Source organism: Natator depressus, chromosome 1, assembly GCF_965152275.1.
Source record: "Natator depressus isolate rNatDep1 chromosome 1, rNatDep2.hap1, whole genome shotgun sequence".
Classification (NCBI taxonomy): Eukaryota; Metazoa; Chordata; order Testudines; family Cheloniidae; genus Natator; species Natator depressus.
In genome coordinates, this window is record NC_134234.1 from 179,423,136 (window position 1) to 179,436,672 (window position 13,537).

Below are 13,537 nucleotides of genomic sequence, written 5' to 3' on the forward strand. Positions count from 1 at the left end.
TGATGTGGCAGCTATATAGCTAACAAAGGAGAAAGAGCAAGAGGATGAAATCAGTTACTTCTGCAGAAAATGTACTTGGAGCACCTTTACTTGATGGAGGGCTGCTTCTGGGGTTGGCCAACTATCAGGAACTGGTGGGACATGCGAGTGATGGAGAACTGGATGAGATGACCAGCAGTGGTGGCAGAACTTCAGTGTGTGGAAGGCGTTCCTTGAAATCTGTGCAGAGCTCATCCCAGAGCTGCAGAAGCAGAACACATGAGAGATTCTCTCAGCATAGAAAACAGTATTATGTGAGGGATCACAAGCCTTGAATGCAGGCCTATGGGTCCCCAGGCCATGAACACCACCTAAGCAACTAGAGAAGGGAACCAGCAAAGTCCTAGCTCGCTGAGGACTCCACACCTGAAGCTCCTGTTTGGAGGAAATATCTAGTACCCCCAGTTAGGTGCGGAGCTCTATATAAATCAGGAAGAATAATCTCTGGCTGACTGCTACTATGGACCCTTTCTGCTTACTTGACTCCTGAGCCCTATATTCCTGCCTGCTTCTGGTTCCTGTCCTCTTTATCCCAGACCCCATCTATTCCCAGTTCCTGCTTTTCTGCCTTATTTTAGGTCCCCTGCTCCAACGCCTTATCCCTGCTGCTGTCTCCAGCTCTGACATTTGGGTTGGTACCTGAAGCTGACTCTGGCTCCGTCCACTAGGCTTGACCACCCATGCCCTGGTCGCTGAATGTGGCCATCGTCATCTGGAAGCTCACGACTCCCTGATTGCTACCAACCACTTTGTTGTTGGAAGATCAACAGCTGGGGTTGTAGTCAGAGACTGGAAGTGCTGTAGAGAGTAGGATGCTGTGGAGGATCACACAGCTTAGCAATGCACAAGAGATTATGGATGGCTTCACACCAATAGGGCCCCCAAACTATATTGTGGCTACTGATGGGATCCACATCCCTATTCTATGTCCCCCAGATCAGGCCAAAGACTTTATCAACGGAAAGTGGTCTCTCTCCATGGTACGGCAATTCCCGGTTGATCACTGTGGCAGATTCACCATTAGTAATGTGGGGGAGTTGGGAAACATCCACGATGCAAGGATATTTAGACACTTTGCTGGAATGAGAAAGGAAACTTTTGCTCCTCAGAACACCGTGGACATTAATGAAGTTAACAAGTTTATTTGAGCATAAGCTTTCGTGAGCTACAGCTCACTTCATCGGATGTTAGTCCCTAAGGTGCCACAAGTACTCCTTTTCTTTTTGTGAATACAGACTAACACGGCTGCTACTTACTAAGTGAAACTATTTCCCCTTGTTTATTCCTCCTCCCCGACCCCCACTGTTCCTCAGACGTTCTTGTTAACTCCTGGAAATGGCCCACCTTGATTATCACTTCAAAAGGTTCTCTCCCCCCACCCCACTCTCCTGCTGGTAATAACTCATCTTAAGTGATCACTCTCCTTACAATGTATATTTTTTCATGGTCTGTGTGTATATATAAAATCTGCTCACTGTACTTTCCACTTTATGCATCCGATGAAGTGAGCTGAAGCTCACGAAAGCTTATGCTCAAATAAATTGGTTCGTCTCTAAGGTGCCACAAGTACTCCTTTTCTTTTTGCGAATACAGACTAACACGGCTGCTACTCTGAAACCTGTCATTATGCAAGGCACTGCATTTAGCCGTATGGAGTGGAAATCTATCAACTGCATGAAAAATCTCGTACAGATACAGACAGACATCTTCCTTTCCAAATGCAAACAGATGGACATCGTACCAAAAGGACTGAAGGTAAAAAATCCATTACAATCTACATACCACACAGACTATGCTGACAGCTTGTGCCACACGCTCTCAAAAGACTGCGGAATCACCTGATCAACATCCTCTACAGCAAACAGGGAAAGATTAAGAATGAGCTCTCAGAACTGGATACTCTCATAAATAACCAACCTTCCACACAAACTTCCTCGTGGCTGGACTTTACAAAAACTAGACAAGCCATTTACAACACACACTTTGCTTCTCTACAAAAGAAAAAGGACACTAAACTATCTAAACTACTACATGCCACAAGGGGTCACAGCAATGGTTCCCTTAACCCACCCAGAAATATTGTTAATCTATCCAACTATACTCTTAGCCCAGCAGAAGAATCTGTCCTATCTCGGGGCCTCTCCTTCTGCCCCTCCACCCCCACGAACATGATACAGTTCTGTGGTGACCTAGAATCCTATTTTCGACGTCTCCAACTCAAGGAATATTTCCAACACACCTCTGAACATACTAATCCACAGAGACCTTCCTATCAACACTACAAAAAGAAAGATTCTGGGTGGACTCCTCCTGAAGGTCGAAACAGCAGATTGGACTTCTACATAGAGTGCTTCTGCCGACGTGCACGGGCTCAAATTGTGGAAAAGCAGCATCACTTGCCCCATAACCTCAGCCGTGCGGAACACAATGCCATCCACAGCCTCAGAAACAACTCTGACATCATAATCAAAAAGGCTGATAAAGGAGGTGCTGTTGTCATCATGAATAGGTCGGAATATGAACAAGAGGCTGCTCGGCAGCTCTCCAACACCACTTTCTACAGGCCATTACCCCCTGATCCCACTGAGGGTTACCAAAAGAAACTACACCATTTGCTCAAGAAACTCCCTGAAAAAGCACAAGAACAAATCCGCACAGACACACCCCTGGTACCTCGACCTGGGATATTCTATCTGCTACCCAAGATCCATAAACCTGGAAATCCTGGACGCCCCATTATCTCAGGCATTGGCACCCTGACAGCAGGATTGTCTGGCTATATAGACTCCCTCCTCAGGCCCTATGCTACCAACACTCCCAGCTATCTTCAAGACACCACTGACTTCCTGAGGAAACGACAATCCATTGGTGATCTTCCTGAAAACACCATCCTGGCCACTATGGGTGTAGAAGCCCTCTACACCAACATTCCACACAAAGATGGACTACAAGCCATCAGGAACACTATCCCTGAATGTCACGGCAAACCTGGTGGCTGAACTTTGTGACTTTGTCCTCACCCATAACTATTTCACATTTGGGGACAATGCATACCTTCAAATCAGCGGCACTGCTATGGGTACCCGCATGGCCCCACGGTATGCCAACATTTTTATGGTTGACTTAGAACAACCTTCCTCAGCTCTCGTCCCCTAATGCTCCTACTCTACTTGCGCTATATTGATGACATCTGGACCCATGGAAAAGAAGCCCTTGAGGAATTCCACCACGATTTCAACAATTTCCATCCCACCATCAACCTCAGCCTGGACCAGTCCACACAAGAGATCCACTTCCTGGACACTACAGCGCTAATAAGCGATGGTCACAAACACCACTCTATACCGGAAACCTACTGACCGCTATTCCTACCTACATGCCTCCAGCTTTCACCCAGACCACACCACACGATCCATTGTCTACAGCCAAGCTCTACGATACAACCACATTTGCTCCAACCCCTCAGACAGAGACAAACACCTACAAGATGTCTATCAAGCATTCTTACAACTACAATACCCACCTGCTGAAGTGAAGAAACAGATTGACAGAGCCAGAAGAGTACCCAGAAGTCACCTACTACAGGACAGGCCCAACAAAGAAAATAACAGAACGCCACTAGCCGTCACCTTCAGGCCCCAACTAAAACCTTTCCAACGCATTATCAAGGATCTACAACCTATCCTGAAGGACGACCCATCACTCTCTCAAAGCTTGGGAGACAGGCCAGTCCTTGCCTACAGACAGCCCCCCAACCTGAAGCAAATACTCACCAGCAACCACACACCACACAACAGAACCACTAACCCAGGAACCTATCCTTGCAACAAAGCCCGTTGCCAACTGTGCCCACATATCTATTCAGGGGACACCGTCATAGGGCCTAATCACATCAGCCACACTATCAGAGGCTCGTTCACCTGCACAGCTACCAATGTGATATATGCCATCATGTGTCAGCAATGCCCCTCTGCCATGTACATTGGTCAAACTGGACAGTCTCTACATAAAAGAATAAATGGACACAAATCAGATGTCAAGAATTATAACATTCATAAACCAGTCGCAGAACACTTCCACATCTCTCTGGTCACTCGATTTCTGATCTCAAAGTGAGTATCCTTCAACAAAAAAACGTCGAAAACAGACTCCAAAGAGAGACTGCTGAATTGGAATTAATTTGCAAATTGGATAGAATTAACTTAGGCTTGAATAGAGACTGGGAGTGGTTGAGTCACTATACTAAGTGAAACTATTTCCCCTTGTTTATCCCCCCCCCCACCACACACTGTTCCTCGGATGTTCTTGTTAACTCCTGGAAATGTGCTGGAAATGGCCCACCTTGATTATCACTTCAAAAGGTTTTCCTCTCCCCCCACCCTACTCTCCTGCTGGTAATAGCTCATCTTAAGTGATCACTCTCCTTACAATGTATATTTTTTCATGGTCTGTGTGTATATATAAAATCTGCTCACTGTACTTTCCACTTTATGCATCAGATGAAGTGAGCTGTAGCTCACAAAAGCTTATGCTCAAATAAATTGGTTCGTCTCTAAGGTGCCACAAGTACTCCCTTTCTTTGTATCAAAAGGTCCAAAATCATAGCTATTTGCCTATGCCTTGCCTTCACTGTCTCTCTCCAGGGCTATACACTCCATTTCGATCACTGGAGAATATTCCAGAAAAACCTTCCATCCATAACTCCATGGCCCTCTATTGTAATGAATTGCATATTTCATGAAACAGATTGTTCCTAGATTTACTTCTTAGTTCTGACAGCCTTTCAGTGTGTGACAACGCCTTTCTTTGTGCAGCTACGGGTGCTAAAGGATTTCACAAAAATCCCCCACAATTACTTATTGTCCCATTCTTCTCTAACCCTAGACAAGAATGATAATATATTTATTTCCCCACAATTTTGGACTGTCATTCCCATCTTCTTTTCCTATTTTGTGATGCTCTTCAAGATGGTAAGATGTTTTCCAACTTTGTTTTCCATATTTATAGGCCCCCAGTAATTATTTTTTTCTTTTTTCGGGGGACAGAGATAGGTAGGAGGGGGATTTTATAGGTGCCTGACTTTTTTTTTTTTTGAGAGAGAGAGAGAGAGAGAGAGCGCGCGCACGAGAACACCTCTCTTCTGCCATTCAGACAAACCCCCCCAACCTCTCCCACGCTCATCATCAGAAGCAAGCTACCCACAGACCAGGACACCAACTCAAAATGGCACCAAACCCTGCCTGAAAAACAGATGCAAAACCTGCAGACATATCTCCACTGCTACAATGATTAACACCCCCCACAACACACCCTTTCAATATCTATGGATCCTACACATACCTATCACAACATGTAGTGTATCTCATCCAGTGCACTAAATGCCCCAGTAACAACTATGTGGATGAAACCAGCCAATCGCTACTCTCTCAGATGGACACAGGAAAATGATAAGACAAAACTATCACCGGTGGCTGAACACTTTTCAAAAAGCAATCACTTGATATCTGACCTATCAGTCCTTATCCTCAAAGGAAACCTGCACAACACTTTCAAAAGACGAGCCTGGGAGCTTAAATTCATAACTTTGCTAGACACTAAAAATCATGATCTTCATAAAGACACTGTATGTATGGGTTTTACAACAATCTGTGACCTACTTACTCCACTTTTTGACCTGTGCCTTGAACGGTCGCTTAGATTATTTGCTAACTACTTATGCCAAACAATCTGTTTGACCTTGTATTGGGCTTTGACACTCTGAATACCTTTCCCAGTCCTAAGGAAGAGCTTTGTGTAGCTTGACAGCTTGTCTCTCTCACCAGTAGAACTTGATCCAATATAAAGATATTAACTCGCCCACCTGGTCTCTCTAACTCTGTTGGAGCAATAGGAAGAGTCTGAAAAAAGGCTGTTGCTAAGCAAGGAGGAGGAGTCAGGAAGGAGAGAAGAAAGGCAAATTCTCAGAAGTAGTTTAGGCCTGAGATTTGATGCTTAAATAGGTTACTACCCTTTCCTGGTATTGGGGAGTCGGCTGTGTTTTTTCTTTTGACTCTGTTTCAAATTCTTTTGTAAGGCTCACTCATCTCAAACTCTTCATGATAATTCATGAACTTGGATCCATATTAGTATACAGGCATATAAAATGTGTATTTGGGTACTCAGGTGTCAATTAGGACATTTAGGCTCTTGGCATCCTATTAAGGAGCTTACATTTTAAATTTGGACTCCATAGGACCCAGTATTGCACAAGTTACAGAAGCAAATAATTGCAGTCAATGTATAAGAAGGCAATGAAAGCATAGTGAGATGGGTTCACAGGATGTTATGACGTGCTTCTGCCTGTTTATTTTCCCAAGAAACACAGCAGCACAGCAGAAAGTTATGTTAATGTGGCATCATCACGTTAATTGTGAATTTAAATGAACAAGAATCAGAAAATGACGAATTATGGTTCCCAAAGCAACTGACTTTCACATATAAATGGACATTTATTTTAGAGCTGAGTGAACAGTGCAAACATTTTCCCATGAATATTGTCTCAAATTTTTAAATAAGTGTGCTACAGTCTTTTGTGAATGTCCCTTCTCTGTTTGCTTCCTAAGCCAAATCCTGAGTCAGGTGAAGCCAATGGGAGTTTTGTCACTGACTCCAATAGGAGCAGGATTTGGCCTGCTATGAACACTAATGCACTTAAATTTTACTGGCATAACCATTTTTGTATAATCTTGAATGACAAATTTGAGTCAGTTACTATCTTCTCATTGATATTCCCTGAACAGGAAAACACTACATTTACCACATATGTTAATGGTTTCAGATTATTCACTCAGTACTAGTACACAAAATAAATTACAAAATATGGTATATGCATGAGGAGAACCACACCTTTGAATTCTAGCACTTGTGAATAGAAATTTCCTTACTGTTCTGTATTCAACTTCTTAACCTTAATATTGCAATAATGTATTTCTTGTAGTGAAACATCATAAGTGCAAGTTTTTCAAATGTATCTGGTCTGTTTTTCAAAGGTACCTGATAGGAACAAATTCTGTTGAAAATTAGCAAATTAGATAATGAACATGAATAACATTTAGGCCCCAGACCTGCAAACACATATGTACATGAGTAACTTTAAGTACGTAAATAAAGAGAATATGATTACTCATGTGCATAAAGTTATTCATATGCTTAAGTATCTGCAAGATGAGGGCACTAGATATTCAGATGCTTGGAGTTTTGGGGGGAAGATTGCAGGCAGACTTGGAAGGAGACTGTTTCAGACCAGGGTGTTTTAGGGCAATAATGCCTTGTTCAAAAGAAACTTGGTTTGAAAGTCAAAGTCTTTTGACCAACGATAAAGAAAAACACTTCAAATATACATTGTTTACATTTAAACCATTACACTGTGTTGCCTAAAGATGATTCTGATTACATCACCTGGCAGTGAGCAAGTGACATTGCACAATATTGTGTAATCTCACAAAACTCAAGTCCCAGTGAAATAAAGCAACTGGCTTCAAGGTAAGAGCGTCTATAGCTACAGATCCCAGATTCCTATATTATAATGTGTGCAAGTCTCCCAGAATTAATCTACAATATTTAGAACATATCTGGGGATCTGTCAGTTAACTCTTTTCCATGTTCATAAATCTTTTCCAAGACACTTCCTACCTCCAAACCATTAGCTAAAATGTTGCTCTGACAATAGGTAAGCGTGTTGACAGATTTAATATTTTCCTCAGAGTAATGTAACATATCATTTACAAGGGAGTTCTATGCAGATGGCAGTTGTAACGATCATACATTACCATTCCAGCACCTAATAAAACATACTGTCCAAGAAATATATATTTCATTATAAATATAAATACAATGAAATCAATATAGGACCATTTCCAAATCAAAATGAGTGTTAACGAAAGTTCATATATTACAGTTACAGATTTTAATTAAGTGAACAAATAATCTCTCTCTCAGCATCCCGACATTCTGCATTGATTTTATACTGGTTAATATTGTTCCAGGCAGGCATGTTTTCCATAAAAGCTTGTATGTACTGTACTTTCATATCCAATGTAACCTCTGACTATATATTAACTGTAGCCTTACTTGTATTACCCTCTGTTACCCTTACAATCTCTGTACTTGAATTATGTATATATTTAACAAGGAAAAGGTCCTACTGAAAATGACTTTTCATCTTGGTATCAGTTAGAGATTACAGTGTTGGCTGCCATAAATATAGCAGTGTATAAAATAAAATTTAAAAAATCATTTTTTTATATAAAGCTCTTCATACCAAAGTAAAACTGATTGTTTTAGAGCATATCTACACAATGATGTATCAGTGTAGCCTTTTCTCTCTAAATGAGGAATTTAACTGTAGTAAACAGAATGTGTCCACACCACTTAGTTGTGGTACTTCCATTGTTAATCATTGATACACATTGCTCTGCAAGGGTCACATATCACTGAAAACTACATAACACCACTGAAACACAGTCACCAGTTGGGTGGAGGGAGCAGCCAGTGGGTACTCTGAACAGCCATGTGTGGAAGGGAAATAATAAAGAAAGATGCTGGAAAAGACCTTTTTTAGGGAGTGCCAAATGAGCTTTAGTGTTCACGCTGAGCAGACAGGACCTTAATTCTTAAGGTCTCATTTGAAAGACCCACACATAATCAAACTGCATGGCAGCTAATGTGTCTGTTTTGAAAGAATGAAGGGCTAAATTTTCATTGTGAGGCTTTCACCTTGTGATTCCAGGAAGTTAAGTATCTCACCATATCCAGGTTTACACCAAGAGGATAGTCCATCTGGAATTAGGTGCTATCTGGGATCAACCAATATTTTTATATAATTGATAAGCAGAAATGGCAACTATAGAACAAGTTCTTTTCTCATTTACTTGAATACACAGTGTCTTGGGTCTATAAAATTGATTGTAGTGCTAACGACACTGGTGCATATTACTCACCATGCTCCACATGGAGCACATTTACCCTACAAAGTGTAATGACGTTTCATATTAAATCAACATCTTGACAATTGTTTCTAGAGTTTACACTGGGAACATTTTTTCCCGACCCCAATTGTTTCTAAGGCCTTTTGTACACTGGCAAGTTTCTGCGCAGTAAAGCAGCTTTCTGCATTGTAACTCCCAAAGTGTATGCACTGCCAAGCCACTTAGTGCACAGAAACTGCGCAGTTGCAGCGCTGTAAAAAACCCACCACAAGAGGCGTAGAGCTTTCTGTGCCGGGGGTACAGCACCTCGGTGCCAGTGTAGACGCTCTGATCGATTACAGTGATTGGCCTCCGGGAGGTGTCTCACAATGCCTGTTCTTGCCTCTCTGATCATCAGTTTGAACTCTATTGCCCTGCCCTCAGGTGACCAACCATCATCCCCACCCCGTAAATTCCTAAGGAATTTTGAAAGTCCCCTTCCTGTTTGCTCAGTGACCCATGCAGTGGTCTCAGCACATCTTTCCAGGTGACCATGCCTGCTCCACGCACCAGGCGATCCCCCACTTGGAGCAATACCAAGCTGCTGGACCTCATCGATATTTGGGGAGAGGAGGCTGTCCAGTCCATCTGTGCTCCAGACATAGGAATTATGATACCTATGGACAGATTTCACAATGCATGACAGAAAGGGGTTACGACTGGGACACACTGCAGTGCAGGGTCAAAGTGAAGGATCTGCGGAATGCCTACCACAAGGCTCAGGAGGCAAACCGCTGCTCCATTGTTGTGCCCAAGAGCTGCTGGTTCTACAAAGAGCTGGACACAATACTCGGCAGTGACCCCACCTCCACCGTAAAGTCCACTGTAGATACTTTGGTGGCTCATGTGCCAGTCGAGAGTGGACCGAACCAAGAGGAGGAAATCTTGGACGAGCATGTAGAGAGGGACCCAGAGGCAGAGGATGACTCGGAGGCCAGAGATCCATGCAGCCAGGAGCTCTTCTCTACCTTGAGGAGGCTAGCCAGTCACAGCTCTTGGATCTTGGCAAAGAGCAAAAAGGAGAGGAGGGCCCTGGTAAGTGGCTTTGATTTTTGGAAATGCTGAATCGAGTTATTAGGGGCAGGAGGGTTTCAGAAAGCAGGGTTGTGTCTGTATGATGCACATACCACCACATGCCTAGTCTGAGCGATGGAATAGGCTGTTGATTGACTCCCTCACTTCACAGGAATCTGCCTCAGAGATCTCCAGGAAACTCTCATGGAGATACTGGGCAATTCGCTGCCACAGGTTCTTTGGTAGAGCTGCTTTCTTTCTTGCCCCATTAAGGGTAACTTTCCCGCACCACTCTGCCATCACAGGAGGTTGGGGAAACCATTGCTACACTCAGGTGAGCCGCATAAGGGCCAGGGTGGAAACCGCAGTCTTGGAGAAGACGCTCCCTTGATTACCCGCTCACCCTCACCAGCGAGATATCTTCCATAATGAACACATCCTGTGGAAGATGTGGGGACAAGAATGATGATAAGTCCCCCATCCTCATACAGTACTGGATCTCCCCAAGATCCATGTGTCCAGTACAGTCCTGGAACACTGATTTTCCCTGCCCCTGCGATTACTCACCATTTGGGGGGTCTTGTGGCTCATGTGTGCTTGCCTATAGTTAGCCAGTTAATGACAGGTACGTGAATAGTGGCTGTGTTTTAAATCACTTAATCAGTGGTCTGTGTATTGGAAACAATACTGCTTCTGTAAAATGTTGTATTTTGGCTTCACAGATATGGCCTTGGGAGCCCAGCCTCCCTCTTGTTATCGCTTGCTGAATGGCTGCGCAGAATTAGAAAGTGGCCACAAAGAACTAAAGAGGACTTTCTACATGAGGTCATGATGCACTCCATGGCCAAAACGCCAAGAATTGAAGGAGTGATGGGACAGCGAGAAGAGGGACCTAAAGGAGAATGCAGCATGCCAAAACTAAGCCACGGCGTGGCTCTTAAACCTTATGGAGCGTCAAGTGGACACACTCTAGGCGCTACTAGCACTGCAAACACAGCAGCTCCGCGCCCGCCCTCCCCCGCAGCCACTGTCACAAAACTCTCCCATGTCCCCCCCAGACACTGCCAACACACTCTTATCAACCTCCTGGCTCCAGTTTGCACCTGTGGCATTCCACAGTCCAGCAGTGTGGACTCCCACTACACACTGCACTCCCCCTTGCAGTTTAGCCCTGATGAAGTACAGTACGCGCTGTACTGTACTTGAAAGAAGAAGGCTGGATATGATACCTGGACATACACAAATCTTTTACTGTCCCGGGCCCCTCCCTTCCCCCATCCCTCCCAGTGCTGATGTGTTGTTTGTTTGTCTGTCAATCTCCTCCGGTCGTGTTTTTAATAAAAGAATTGCGTTGGTTTGAAAGCAATCTTTATTCTATTAATCAAAAGCCAACGAAGCCCTGCAAATCAACAAGCAATTTTCTTAAACCTTCATAGTGCATCATCTACACCAATCACAATCACCTTCTAGCATTACAAACACTGCACTCCCAAGCACAGCAAACATTTGTGGCTTTCAGTTTCAAATTGCTGCCTCAAGGCATCCCTAATCATTATGGCCCCATGCTGCATGCCTCTAATAGCCCTGGTCTCTGGCTGTTCAAATTCAACCTCCAGGCATTGAGCCTCAGCAGTCTAGACCCGAAGGAAGCTTTCACCCTTCCCTTCACAAATATTGTGGAGCGTATAGCACCTGGCTATAAACATAGGAATATTGTCATCGGCCATGTCCAGCCTCCCATATAGGCAGTGCCAGCGGGCCTTTAAATGATCAAAAGCACACTCAGCAGTCATTCTTCTCTTGCTCAGCCTGCTGTTGAACCACTCCTTGCTGCTGTCAAGGTGCCCCATGTATGGCATTAAGGTATAGGCAGCATCTCCCAGGATCACAAAGGGCATTTTGACTTCCCCTATGGAGGAGATCTTCTGGTCCGGGAAGAAAGTCCCTGCTTGCAGCTTCCGGAAAAGGCCAGTGTTCCAAAAGATGTGTGTGTCATGTACCTTTCCGGACCAGCCTGTGTTCATGTCCGTGAAACACCCATGGTGAGCCACAAGCCCCTGGAGAACCAGAGAGAAATATCCCTTGTGATTAATGTACTCGGTGGCTAGGTGGTCTGGTGCCAGAATTGGAATGTGTGCCACGTATTGCCCCTCCGCAGTTAGGGAAGCCCATTTGTGCAAAGCCATCCACAATGTCATGCACGTTGCCCAGAGTCACGGTCTTTTGGAGCAGGTTGTGATTAATGGCCCTGCACACTTCCATCAACACGAGTCCCACGGTCGACTTTCCCACTCCGAACTGGTTAGCGACTGCGTGGTAGCAGTCTGGAATAGCCAGCTTCTACAGTGCAATTGCCATGCGCTTCTCCAACAGCAGGGCAGCTCTCATTCTCGTGTTCTTGCGCCACAGGGCTGGGTCGAGCTCATCACCCTGTCCCAGGAAAGTGGCTTTCCTCATGCAGAAGTTCTGCAGCTGCTGCTCCTCCTCATCCCAGACGTGCAGGACGATGTGATCCCACCACTCAGTGCTTGTTTCCAGAGCCCAAAAGTGGCACTGCACTATGGTCAGCACCTCCGTCAATGCCACAAGGGATCTCGTGTCATAGCTACTATGTGTGGCGAGATCAATGTCAAACTGCTCTTGCCTTTGTAGTTTAAGGAATAAGTCCACTGCCACTTGTGACGTGTCAGAGTGAGTGGCATCCTGGTCAACAGTGTGGGATCCATTCCTGCAGACCGAAGAGGCAGAGCACGCAGTACAAAAACTGTTGAAAGATGGTGCCAAATGCGGACGGAAGCACAGGGATTGCTGGGATGCAAAGCAATGCATCACGGGGCATTGGGACGGGACCCAGGATGCTCCGCGACCCCCTCCACCTTCCCACAACTCTTAGCGGCAGAAGAGGAAGAGATGCTCTGTGGGATAGCTGCCCAGAGTGCACCGCTCCGAATACCGCTGCAAGTGCTGCAAGTGTGAACACGCTATTGCGCAGGCAGCTGACAGTGTGAACGCACAACAGTGGTTTCCCTTCAGCACTCTCTGAGCAGCGCTGTAACTGCTGGCGCTGTAACTCTGCCAGTGTAGACCTACCCTAAGATAATCAACCAGCCACAACAGGAAACTCTCTCGAGAATTTCAAAGACCCAATTTGTCTCTTTTCTTTATTATATGCAGCAAGGTACATTTGTTTTGTTTTCATGTACTAGGTGGGGGAACTAACGTGCATTTTCTTCTCACTCCCGGCAGCATCACTGGTTTTATATGCAGAATATGTTGCTTTGTTCAATATGAACCAAAGACCACTGTTTTGATAAGGACTCTTAAGAACCAGGAGTGGCAACATGGGTGTTGTGCTGTGATAACGTAAATTTATTGTGCCAGATCTTCAGCAGGTGTAAATCGGCATAGCTTCATTAACTAATTTACACTATTTGAGGATCTGGCCAATTATTACCTGGAAAAATTCATTGTTTCAATAC